A 14358-nucleotide genomic window follows, 5' to 3' on the forward strand; every position below is an offset into this window, starting at 1 on the left:
GGCCGAAGTGGGGAGGGTTCTGGATGGAAGCTGGGTGGGCTAGGAAGAAAGAGGCAGTATGGATAGAGTAGAAGCCCTGTTAGAGAGCCCAAGAAGGCTAGGGGGCCAAGGAACCTCTGAGCTCCCCGTCCCAGGTCGGCGCCACGGGGCCAGAAACTCACCCCAAAGCTGGGTCTCCTGGCTCCGAGATCAGGTCTCTGTGCTGGATGGGCAGGTCGCAAACAAGGCGCCTACCCTGCTTGTTGCAGGCAGGCCATAGAAACAAAGGAACTCCCTCCCGCTTGGGTGCCTCGAGGATTCGGACCCAGTGCCCAGACAGGCTGGGCTGGTTGATGTTATGTGCTGAAAAAGGGCGGTGGGGCCGAAGTGGGTAGGGTTCTGCCCAAGAAGGATAGGGGGCCAAGGAACCTCCGAGCTCCCCGTCCCAGGCTGGCGCCGCGGGGCCAGAAACTCACCCCCTCTTATAAGTTTTATTGCTGCAATTTCATTTTTCTGTTGACTAGACTTGTTCAACTTCAATATGACGGTTTTGATTAATTTTGCTATAATTATTTTGTTATGTTCTGTTTTATCTCTTAAAAGCCTGATCTTATCAGCCAAGGTGGTGGTGTCCGTGCCTTTAGTCCCAGCACTCAGGAGGCAGAAGCTGGCAGGTCTCTGTGAGTTCAAGGCCAGAGGGATCTACAAAAGCTTGTTCCAGGATATGTCCAAAAGCTACAGAGAAACCCTGTCTCAAAAACCAAAAATAATGGCAATAAAAGTCTAATCTTATGTGATAATAGAAAAGGTGTGGATTCAGGTGGAAGAGGAGATGTAGTAGAACTGGAAATTCAGAGCAAGGGTCAATTGTATTCAGATTATATAGCATGAGAAAGAATTCTATGTTTAATTAAAGGGAACAGAGTAAGTCTGTTTGGGAGTTAAAAAGAAGAAGTGGTATGGAGAGCTCTCAAAATAGTAAACAGAGAAAGAATATGTGTTTAGCAGTCTTATCCCTGGCCACAAATGCACAGAAGAGACTACCATACTTAATGAAATATATTCAAAACAACCAACAAATAATAACAACCTCATATGCATCAGGAGGTGGGCAGAGAAAATATTTAGATATTTATGTATTTACTGTGTAAAATATATTTGATCTGAACATCAGTATTGGAGAATAAAAATGCAATCAAGGAATTTGCTTTTTTGATTGGAATTATTTTTAAATTTTTGTTACATTTTTAATTTTTTTTTAAAATGGTCCTTTCTCTTTTTACCTACCACTCTGATTTCCTACTCCCTCCCCTCCTCCTGTTCCCACCACCTCCCCCACAACACACACCCCAAATCCTCTCCTCAGAGAGGATAAGGCTTCAAATGGGGAGTTAATAAAGTCTAGCACATTGCTTTGAGATAGGACCAAGCCCCCCCCCACTGTTTCTAGGCTGAGCAAGTGTTGCACCAAATAGAATGGATTCCAAAATACTAGTACAAGCATCAGGGACAAATTCTGGTTCCACTGCTAGTGGCCCCATAGTCTGTCCCAGCCATACAACTGTCACTCACATTCCATAGACATACTTTGGTCTTATGCATGTTCCTTGCCTGTAAGACCTGAGTTGGTAGGTTCTCATATCTCAGATGATCTGTTTCAGTGGGCATCCCCATCATTGTCTTGGCCTCTTTGCTCATATTCTCACTCCTTTTACTCTTTGACTGGACACTGGGATCTCAGCTCAGTGTTCCACTGTGGTTCTCTACCTCTGCTTCTATCAGTTGCTTGATGAAGGCTCTATGGTGACATTTAAGATTGTCACCTATTTGAATACAGGTCAAGGCCAGTTTGGGCACATGCTCCATTATTGCTTAGAGTCTTAGTTTAGGTTATCCTTGTAGATTCCTGGGAATTTCTCTCGTGCTAGTTTCCTGCTAACGCCATGATGGAACCATCAATAAAGATAACTCCTCCCTTGCTCTCCATCTCTGTCCTTCCTCAATATCAGCTATCTCATTCTCTCAATTTCTCTATCCCCCTCCCTTTCTCCCCTTCTCCTCCCCTTCCACACTCCCTCCTTCCCCCACCCCCATGCTCCCAATTTTCTCAGGAGATCTTGTCTATTTACCCCTCCCAGGGGGATCTACATATGTTTCTCTTAGGGTTTTTTTGTTACTTAGTTTATCTGGGGTTGTGAACTATAAACTCACTATCCTTTGGTTTACAGCTAATATCCACTTATGAGTGAGTACATACCATGTTCACCTTTCTAAGTTTGAATTACCTCACAAAGGATGGTTTTACCTAGTTCCAAGTATTTGCATGAAAATTTCAAAATATCATTGTTTTTTACCACTGAGTTGTACTTCATTGTGTGATTGTACCAAATTTTCTTTATCCATTCTTAGGTTGAGGGACATCTAGGTTGTTTCCAGGTTCTGATTACTAGAAGTAATGCTGTTATGAACATGTGATTTTTTTCAGTTTAATTATATGATGGATTACATTAATATATATTTCTATGTTGAGACATTCTTGTATCTCTGGGATGAATCCTACTAGATCATGGTGGAGTGATTTTTTTTTTGGATGTGTTTTTGGATTTGGTTTGTCAGTATTTTACTGAGTACTTTTGCATCAATGTTCATGAGAGAGTTTGGTCTGTTATTCTCTTTCTTGGTTGAGTCTTTGTGTGGTTTCAGTATCAGGATAACTGTAACTTCATTAAAAGAGTTTGGCAATGTTCCTTCTGTTCGTATCATGTGGAACAGTGTGAGGAGTATAGGTATTAGCTCTCTGAAGTACTGGTAGAATTGTGTAATGAAACTATCCAGCCCTGGGCTCATTTTGGTTGGAAGGTTTTTTTTTTATTATATCTTCTGATTACAGGTTATAGGTCTATTTTATTGTTCTTCTGGTTTTGATTTAATTTTGGTATATATTACCTATCCTGAAAATCGTCCATTACTTTTACATTTTCCAATTTTGTAGAGAACAGGTTTTTGTAATTATCTAATGATTCTCTGGATTTCTTCCTTGTCTGTTGTTATGTCCACTTTTCATTTCTGATTTTATTAATAGTCAAGCTTATAGTCATGTTAGTTAGATTTTCTAGATGTACAGAGTTATATTTCACATAGATAGGTATTCTTCAAATATTTCAAATACTACAGAATATGGCATCCAAAATGTGTTGAGACTTTTGCTGGTGGGAATGCAAACTTGTACAACCACTTTGGAAATCAGTATGGCCGTTTCTCAGAAAATTGGGAATTAACCTACCTCAAGACCAAGCAATACCTCTCTTGGGCATAAACCCAAAAGATGCTCAATCATATTACAAGGAATTTTGGTTTTTTTTGAAATCTGTGTTACTCTCTAAGGGAATTAAGATATATTTTTCAAATTGCTGACAATAAAATTGACATCACTTACGAATGTATTGTTACTCAATAAATTTTGACTTTGTGTAAAGAAACAAATGTCCATTTATGCTTCTAACATGGATTTTTCACCACATATAATTTTGGTTTTCTGTCTACTTGTACTATCTAAATATTGAAAACCCACTATTAATATATGTAATTGTATTCTAAAAATTTCTGTTGTTCATTTCATTTTATGATGTGTGTACTTCAACTATGGAGGATATCTTTTAGTAATAAAAGTGAATATGAACACTATGTTGTTCCTTTTCATGCATTATGATTACTATTTTTATGAAATGTCTGTTGACCTCCAGTAACAGTCTATTTTAGAGTACAATATGTCAAATAAAAATGTTATCTTTTTATGTTTTTTCCAAATTTTTGCATTATTTGATTCTAATTGTAATTGAGCTTTTAAATACAAAAAGTATTTTATATTTCTAGCAAATATTTCATTCATTTTTGTTTCTATAGGCAATTTCTACACTTCAACAAATTTAGTTTAGGTATACACTTGAAAGTGAGTGCACCTTTAAATTATTTTGTCTTTTCATATCTTGCTAGATCCTATACATTTTAGTTCAATAAAAATTTTAGTGTATTATTTAAATTTCTTTTTATTTTTGCTCTATTGTCACATGTCACTTTGATTAGCTATTATACAATTATAGTAATATATTTAATCTAGAACTAAATTTTCTGCTATGCTGCAACAACTATTAGAGATACTATTATAGCATCCATCCCCTGTGTCATTATATAGTATATATTTACTTATAATAAATAGGAGAGACTATATGTAAATGTATTTTTATATTTTCTTTAATATTTTTAGATATATTTCTTTTTTGATTTCTTCATTATAGTAAATCAGTTTTTAAATATGACATCTCTTCCTCTCACTATGAGGAAATTTGTAAGTACTTTTAAAAGGTTAAACATATTTTTTCAGTATGATGTTCATTTGTGAATGATTTTAGTTAAAGCTTATTTTTACATAACACGAAAGTGTTTTTACCAAATACGAAACAGTTATTGAACTTACAACATGTCAAGTATATGATTCCACAGTGTCATTTGCCTATTTGTTTGTTTGTTTTAGTATCCCTTTGTTAATTTTAACCATGTTTCTGGACCCTGTAGCTTTAAGTTTGGCTTCTTTTTTTCTTTTTCATTCAGATGTTTTACTGTAGTATTAATAGTTTTCTTGAGAACTTCATACATAAGCACTGTATCTACATCACTTTCTCTTCTCCAGCCGCTGTGTCCCTTCTTCCCAATTCATGATCTGTTCTTTAATTGTTATTGTTATCCATATGCATACACATAAACTATATATAGCACTTTATATATAAACTATATAGAAATATATACATTCACTCTTATGTATGTATTTATATGCATATTCCCAAATGGGTATATAACGTACAAAGTCCATCGAGCTTTGTTCCTATGTAAAAATATCCAACACTAGCCATTTAGTTTAGACAACCAATGCAGAAGCTCATCCTGGGAAGAAAATGATTTCCTCTCTTGGCAGTCCTTGACGAGATGACTTGCTATGTTTATGATGATCTAGAATTATGGGATTAATATTACAAACAAAATTTAAAATGCTTTATTTATTTAACAGTAACTCTTAAACATAAACACTTTTTTGAAGGTTTTTGCTTTAAGTTGTCAGTAAACTGCAGAACCAGTTTTCCTCTTTTGGTCTGACAGTTAAGTTATTTGTGATTTTCTTTAGTTATCATAACTGTGATTCAGCCTTTTCCTTCAGGGTTGTTATTCTATCTCTATATCTATTGCTTAGACAATTACCTCTGTTAACAATGGTCTTAAACTATTCAGTGTGGAGAAACACTAAAGTGTCTGCAGAATTTGCCAGATTTACTTAACTTTCCCTCTCAGTAATTTATTCATTTTTGTCCCAAGAATCTGTTGTCTCAACAGCCTTTGTACACTTTATTAGTCACCCAGTAATATATGGGGAAAACTGCTCACCTTTTTTTATATTTATGCATTATCAAACTTATAATATAGATTCTAATGAAGACTGAACCCTTTGTTAGTAAGGCTGTGGGAGGATTTCCTGCGTTTTTTTCTAAGTAACCATAAATCTTTGATGGCAAAGTTCTATTTCTCATCTGAATCCAAGTCTGCTTCTCTCAAATCTCTGCTAGTTTTTATCTCCTTGCTCTGAGAAAAGAGCTCACCACAAGGAGTTAGGGGAAGCCAGAAGCATTAAGTCTTAGGCTCACATCATCTTCCCATGGTTGTGAAGTTTTCAAAACTGAAAAAAAAAATCTCCATGTTCTGTCTCCCTCAGAAAATGATCAGTATATTTTCAGTGCCCCCAGAGAGTATTTCCTTTTTCCCTTTCAAAGCTGTTTCCAGGAGACGCTCATCAACCTTACTGTGCTACCAGCATTAAAGACTTTTGAGCTGTATGTTTCTGAACATTTTCATTGCTGTAAGCTGATAATTTCAGACTTACAGTTGCAAAACAAATGCATATGTTTTACTTGTGATTTTTAAACACTTGTGATAAAAATCTCTATGGAAACTTTGTTTTAAAAATAACCCTTGAATCAAGTAATAGCATGTCAATTTTTTAACTACCAATGTCAGAATAAAAATGAGTACTTATTCATAAACATTTTACATACTTTTGAAATAAATGCTTCCCTGTTTGTTCCTAACATCCAATAGATATGTCTAACTGAGCTTTTGACAACTGAGTTAGATATATCTATTGTAAATTAGGTACCAATACATTCCAGAACTCTAATTAAACAATTTTTATTGTTAACCAACCACAATATTGCCAGCTATACCCTATTTAAAGTAAATTTGTCAGTAAAAAATAATAGACTGATAAAATAATAAATTTTTTTTCTTTTTTAAAAAAGTTTTTATGCTGTATTTTAAAATGAAAACAACCTTGGATGCAGTACAAGTAGAAAAGAAATATATTCATAATAAAATGTGCTCATGTAAAAAGTGAGCATAACATATTGTACAAAGAAAAAAGAACATTTCAAAAGCGGATATCTACTAAGCATGAGACATTCAAGTTCCCAACAAACACGAGGAAAATTACAAATAAAAAAAAACTAGAAATACAAATACACTGACAAGTAATTTGGCCATGATTTATAGGGTAGTGTAAGGTTTCAGCAAATGAATAAGAGAAAGTATATGCAAAACTTTAAACTATAAATCTACTACACAAAACACCAGTGAAAAACTTAGTTTAGGAAATACTTATCATGAATAACTCCAAAGGCACTGAGTAATAATTAAGACTAACACCCATGTGGTGAACTGCTAAGCACCCTTGGGGACAGCAAAATGAAGAAACTAAACAGATACCAGACAAATGTGCGGGAATTCCTTTTTACCTACCTAACAAGGGGTTAAGCTGCAAAGTATAAAAGTAACTAAAAAAACAAATAATGGGCTGGTCACACTGCTTGCCTAACACATTATGAAGCCATGGATTTGATCACTAATTCCCTGTAAGCAACCCCATACACATCTACAATGTGAATCTCAGTCCATCTAGGGGTTTGTGAATTCTGTCTCCACACCAGAACCAACAATACTAGCACGATTAAAATGTGCAAAATAGTTTACCACATTCAGAAAAAAATTCTGATAAGGAGGGATTCAATGGCAATTGGAAGAAGACCCTGAACAGGGCAGTAAAGAGTGCCTATAAACTTTTCTCAAGTATAGGAAAACAAGCTTATTTAAATAGTCTTAATTAAATGTAGAGGAAAACTGTGAGACTTGATGGGCTAGAATTCAATCAAGTTGTGATAGCCAGCTGGGCAAAAGCAACAGGCACAACTATGCAAGGCAAAATAAGAAGTATTTGCAAAGTAATCTAACCAGGGAGGGTATTGCTTCTTGTTCAACCTGGACAGAAAGCAAAGCAAGAGAAATTCAGAAACTCCCACTTGGGATACAGTTCTTTGTTTCCTCTTAAAATCATATTTTCCACTGTTAAAACTTCCACCAATAAAAACTTAGTATAAAGTTTTTAAATTAAAAGGTTTATTTACTTTTTAATATATTTATTTATTTAATTATTTATTATGTATACAATATTCTGTCTGTGTGTATGCCTGCAGGCCAGAAGAGGGCACCAGACCCCATTAAAGATGGTTGTGAGCCACCATGTGGTTGCTGGGAATTGAACTCAGGACCTTTGGAAGAGCAGGCAATGCTCTTAACCTCTGAGCCATCTCTCCAGCCCCAAATTAAAAGGTTTAAATGCAACCATTGTGCTATGTAATCCTTTAAGATTTTTTAAAATATATTTCACAAAATAATAAATTTTACGTCTTTCTTATCATGTTTGCATGATTTCATGTTTCCAAAACCTTATTTAAAACCAGGATCTATTAATCAATTCATTAAAAAATAGAACAGTTGAAGTAAATAGCATTATGTATTTATTTGTTATATTATTACTAAAAATGCTTCACTTTTGGATTTTAATCCCCAACCTTTCCCTTTTCCCCCATTACTAGCTCTTAAATCTGTGGTATCCTTTTCTGTGAATATATATTTATATGTCTGTGAATATATATGTGTATTTGCATACATATATATTTATATAACCTAAATATGCCCAAATATGTGCGCATTTTACTGTGTGTGTGTGTGTGTGTGTGTGTGTGTGTGTGTGTGTGTGTGTGTGTGATTTCATTGCTGAGAATTTTGCACTGAAGAGCCAATTAAGAAACTCAACCAGAGAGGCTAATTCTCCTTCTCTCAGGAGTTGTCTAATGTTTTGCATTTGAAATGCAATGGTCAGCTCAATTAAATAACCCTAAATATGCAATAGTTGTATTCAAATCTTGGTGTTTGCTAACACCTATTTAATTTGACCAGGGAATTGTTCATCAAGAGGGAAACACACAGGTGCTAGAAGCCTAGCCAACTATCTGTGCTAGTGAGGTCATGGATCTTAGAGGAGAACCTACTACCACTAATTTTCTAGATCATCATAATCATTTATTATACTCTATAACTTTCTTATACCCTCAGATAAACATAGCTCCCATCCCTCATCAAAGAAACTTCTTAGTATAGAAAATAAACATGACCAAAAACAAAATGGTCCTTCTAAGTCAGAGATCCACTGATCATGGGGAAGCTGATCCTAACAAATACATTAACAATAAAAATAAACTTCAATCATACATTAAAAAACTTAAATCCAGGCTGCATTCCAAAGTAGTAAAGAAACAATATGATTCTATTTGGTCTCCTAACCAAAATGATTAATTATGTTTAGGACCATTCTATGATAATAATCAATGTGAAATACAAAAATGCAAATTTAAAGCACCAACAATCAGTTACAACTAGTAGTTATAGTCAGAGAGTATGAAAATATTAACTAGTTTATTTATTAAAGAATACATTTCTTAAAATACAGTAGAAAAGACAGAAGCAAAAAAAGAACATATGTGTTTATGGTCCAATTGCAGATGGATACTAAAAAGATTTCTAGGGACTGTAGAAACTTTTTTTGATTAAATAATAATGGAACATTCTTACAGAAGGAATAATTATAGATGTCTTTCTAACAGAAGTTATATCCTAATAGCAGACAAAGTTGCTTAGTTTTAAAGGTAGTATTTTATGCCTTGATAATGTCTGGCTTTATGACGTTTTGGTGATCACTGTTTTCTCAAATATATTTAAAACATACATGATAGAAAAATATCATACAATATAATACAATAAAAATAACAATACAATTAAGACTTTTCTATATTAAATAATATCATAAACTATGTAGCAATTAGCTGCCACAAATGAATAAGAACCAAATCCAAGCATAATTCCCCCTCATAACTTCCAAGTAACAATTTATGGTCCAAAGACCCAGAGCCTTTCCAGATGCTTGAAAGAGACACTCCAGATTCACCATTCTGCCTTGATATACAGGGGCAGTCCATAGGAAAACTTGTAAGGTTCTTAACACAGCTGCCAAAGGCACCATTTTGCAGGTAAAAAACCAAGTACTTGGGATTAAACTGTCACCTCAAATACTAGAAAAACAGAGGATATTAAGATTCTCAACTCTGTTATGAATTTATTTGCTCGAGAGCAGTATAAATACTTCTGATGAATGAAGAAAGAATGAAGAAAGATTAAAGCAAGTAATAAACCAACTCCATGTCTATAGACATCAACCCAGAAAGAAAATCAATGTGGAGAATTCAATCAATCTTGGAAACCCAAAATAGCATTGCTCTTCAAAAAAAAAAAAAAAAAAACAATGAAAGTAAATCCCATAGTAATGTCCATGAATGGAAATGGCATTGTAGAAATTCCAAATAATTCAGAGAAATGATTATAACTGTGATCAAACAAATCAAAATAGCCTGAATGAAAACAGCCTGGATGTCCATCAGGTGATCAACACATAATGAAAATGTTGTAAATTTATAGAAAAGAATATTATTCAGCTCTTATAAATGAAATTGTATTACATGTAAGTAGATAGAGCTGGAAATAATTATTCTCAGTGAGGTAACCCAGAACCAAACTAATGTTCCTTATTTGATCTCATTTGTGAATATTATCTTTATATCTTGAGATACATGTTTTCCATTTGGATTATCCATTGAAATAAAGAAATTAGCAAGTGGTTGTGGAGGGAGATTTCAAGGGACAAGAGATAGGAATGTAAAGCTAAAGGTGAATCATGTAAAAGGATGGATAAATGAGGTACTAAGGAGGAAAGCAAAGTAAAGAAAGGCGTAATGATTCCACACAAATAGTTCCTTGGCAGTGGATGAGAGCCCAAGATAAGCGAGGAACAGACAAATATGCCATAAAGACAGAGCTTAAGCGAGGAGTTTATTGGGTTAAAGGGAATAAGGAGAGAAGAGACTGTCCTGTGGGACAGGAACAGCAGAAGAGGAGAAGAGAGGAGAGGAGAGGAGAGGAGAGGAGAGGAGAGGGGAGGGGAGGGGAGGGGAGAGAGGAGAGAAGAGGAGAGAGGAGAAGAGAAGAGAAGAGGAAAGGAGAGAAGAGAAATAGAGAGAGAAGGGATGCAGAGAGAAATCAAAAGAAGAAAAATAAATACGGAGAGTTTCACCTTTTAACCAGAGCAGATACTGCCTACTCTAGATGCAAGCATGATACACTCTCTCAGGTCTTCATGGAGTGGGGCCAGGGTTGTATGGATCCAAATGTTTCTCCCAACTTTATTTATTTTTTAAAAAAAGTCAGGAATTAGGCCTTGCAGGTTAGAGAAATGAGGGTCTTGAGACTACTTTCTGCTGATCTGGGGCATCAACCATCTTTGGGAAAACTGAGAAAAGTGGATTTCTTGCCACATCCTAGGGTAGCTGGTTGTTTCACTGCTGTCCAGGCAATGTGAGACTATCTGGTCCCTCTTGTACTTGAAAGATATTGGCATAGCAGGGAATAAGTTTAAATTTACGGAAAAAAATCATTTTCCATGGGTCCTGGTAATTGCGGGAGGGGTAGTCAAGACCAGAGAAAAGTGGTGGACACTTTGGTTGCTGATTGAAAGTACTTGTCTGGAGTGCATCTAATCTATGAGAAGTGAATCCAAATTGACTTCCTAAAATTGATGGCCACCTGAACAGCCACTCCCCAGGGCCCTCCATGGTCACTGAGAGCAACATCAGTCTTCTGCTGAAGTAAAGGCCTGTTAAGCTCTAAAAGATCCTGTGGGTTAGGAGCTTGTAGAAAGACAAGCCTACCTAGTAGTGACATTTCATTTGCATTTTAATAAATAAAGTTAGCCTGAATGTCAGAGAGTAAAACAGCCCACTGGTCAGCCTTACAGACAAGGCAGTGGTAACATATACTTTTAATTCCATTAGCCACACTCATTGTCATAGAAACCTGGCAGTGTATGCCTTTAATCCCAGGAGTGCATGCTTTTAATCCCAGCTCTTGATGGGAACATATGATAAGAAGAGGCAGCTGACAGGAGAAGAAAAGTAGTCATCAGTCTTTTCCAACTGTGAAATTTATAAGCTAACATAATGATAATCATGTCAACACATGCCTAGTGAGATAATAGTGGAACCAATGCTATAGGAGCAAACAATTCCTTTCTGATTAGATGTAAGACCCACTCTAGCTAGACATTGAGACCTACAAGTAACACCATTGTCAGGACATGCGTCTTGAGATGTCATAGGCCCTAACAGTTATTAATTTGCTACTTAAGACACACATGTATGTATAGACTAGTGTATCTTTTAACCCTCATGAGACAGGTTGCATTTTCAGCATACAGTAATTTATGTAGAGGATCCCAACATGTCAGTGTTCAAGCACAGTGACTGGAATGGTCATCTATAAATGGTGAACATATTTCACAAATCTTCCTCTTAGGCCAAAGGATCATTGTGGATGAGGGACAGTATCATTTTATAAGGCACAAGTAGTAGATGACTGCATGTTTTCTGTGGTCTGTAATGTATTCCAGACAAAAAAGAACATACAAAATTTCTTATTTGTGACAGCATTCACAAGACCTGTGCAGCCTCAAGCCAGACAAAATACCAGAAGTGTGTGTGTAACTATGCATAAGTTCTCACTCTGTAAGCCCAAAGGAGCTATTGTCAATTCAGGGATATTGGGGGAGGAATAGTCAATTTTCTATAGAGTATGATCTGCTTAAATTTAATTTCACTACACTGGAAGATAACATTTGCAAAAATATATGAACAGCAGGAATTTAACTTTATGTGTTTAAAAGGAAGAAAGAAAACATGGATAAGTAATGGGGGATGAATCTGTGGGAAGGGTGAATATAATCAATATATATTATGAAATATTCAAAGAACTGATAGAAGAAACAGAAAAATATTGTACAGCATAGGATTTATAAATTGCAAATGATGTGTGAAGCTTATATAAATAAAAAATAATTAATCTGAAGAATACATATTTAACTATTAGCATCAATAGGAACATGGACATCAACCTAGTAAAAAAATATTGGCCATTGTTATGGATGAATAATTTTGCAAAAAGAAGATAAAACACAAATAATAATGAAAAGCTTTTAGTTCTAAACCAAAATATAAATTGTTTGCCAAGAGTTCCCTATGTATAAAAGTATGTATCATCAAAAGTAATTAAAACATGCACACACAGGTGTGCCTACTTTTAGGTTTTATATAAATGAAAGTATAACAAATTTGGCAGGTGTGCTGGGATGTTTTTAGTCAACATAACCCATACAGGAGACAACAGGGAAGAAAGAGCTGCAATAAGGAACTGGCTCCACCACATTGGTCTGTCAGCATGTCTGTTGTACATTGTCATGACTGAAAATTGATGTGAGAAGGTCCAGCCCACTCTGGGATGTGGCAACACTAGTTAGTATTCGGTCGTATAAAAATGCTGACTGAGTATAACACAGGAACCAAGTCAGAGAGCAGTGTCCCTTTTCAGGCTTTTCTTGATTCCTTGAATCCATGTTCCTGCTTTGCTTTCTTGCTCTGGCTTCTTCTAATTATGGGCAGCATTTTGTAAGTGGAAATAAATGCTTTTCTACCAAGGTTGACCTTCATGTTGTTGCTGGATTGGTTTTGTGTTTAACTGTTGTTGTTGATGTTGTTATTGCAGTGCTTTTCACAATAATACAAAGTAAGCAAAAATACTCTCAATAAAATGAAACAATAATAAAGACTGAAGATCTACAACTCCAACATTGCATGGTACATCTTTTGTTTGTTTGTTTGTTTTTTGTTTTTTGAGACAGGGTTTCTCTGTAGCTTTGGAGTCTGCCCTGGAACTAGCTCTTGCAGCTCTTGTAGGCTGGCCTCAAACTCACAAAGATTTACCTGCCTCTGCCTCCCAAGTGCTGGTATTAAAGGCATGTGCCACCACTACCTGGCTTGCATGGTATATCTTAGAGAAACTTTTTATTATATATGTGTGAAAAGTTTCATAGTATCACAGCTTTCAGAAATAAAATATCAAAGGAGTTCATATATTTATTGATGACATAATTAACAAGTGAAATGATCTATTCATAATGTAAGATTCAATGTAATATAAACATGCTTTCTGAATAAGTATTTTTGAATGGTAAAATTTTGCATTCTTATATATTTACAAAGCCAGTTATAGAGATTAAACGTGGTAATTCAATTTTATGTAATATAAGCAAACTAGACATTGTAATTTTTTAAATATATAAGGTATGTGTGTGTGTGTGTGTGTGTGTGTGTGTGTGTGTCTGTGTGTGTATAACATTTTACAGAAGGAAAGCAGAAAGGTATAAAAATATTGAAACCATGGGGAGTAAGAGGTGAGTCAGCAGCCACAGGGCCAGATAGCAAGACACCCCATTCTCTGGAACCTCCCCAGTGGGACAAAACCCAGGGGTCCCTCCCCAAATTCCTCAGCTTTTCTAGCCAGTCAGCAGGGAGTTTTCCCTGGTTGGGTTATCCCCCTACGCATCACCTTACCAAATAATAATAAAAACACAAAACATACAGAATAAAGAAAGAATATTAAGAGCTGCAAAGGAAGAAAATTCAAGTAACATACAAAGGTAAACCTATTAGAATTACACCTTACTTCTCAATGGAAACCATGGAAGTCAGAAGGTCTTGGATAAATGTGCTGCAGACACTAAGAGACCCTGGATGCAAGCTCAGACTACTATACACAGTAAAGCTTTCTTTCACCATCAATGGAGAAAACAAGATTGAGGGCGTAAGTCACTAACAATGCCACACCAGTTTGGAATTATGATTAATAGGGTGGTATTTATATAAAGGGGAAAAAACTTACAGATCACCGTCAGCCCTCTGCACAACCAGGAAGGGAGTCTAGTCACAGGCGGAGCAGGAAGTGAAGAGAGAGAGGAGAGGGAAGTGGCCGCTTTTTTAAAGGGAGAGAGACCACGCCCCAGTGGGC

Source organism: Microtus ochrogaster, chromosome 6 (genome assembly GCF_000317375.1).
Source record: "Microtus ochrogaster isolate Prairie Vole_2 chromosome 6, MicOch1.0, whole genome shotgun sequence".
NCBI lineage: Eukaryota > Metazoa > Chordata > Mammalia > Rodentia > Cricetidae > Microtus > Microtus ochrogaster.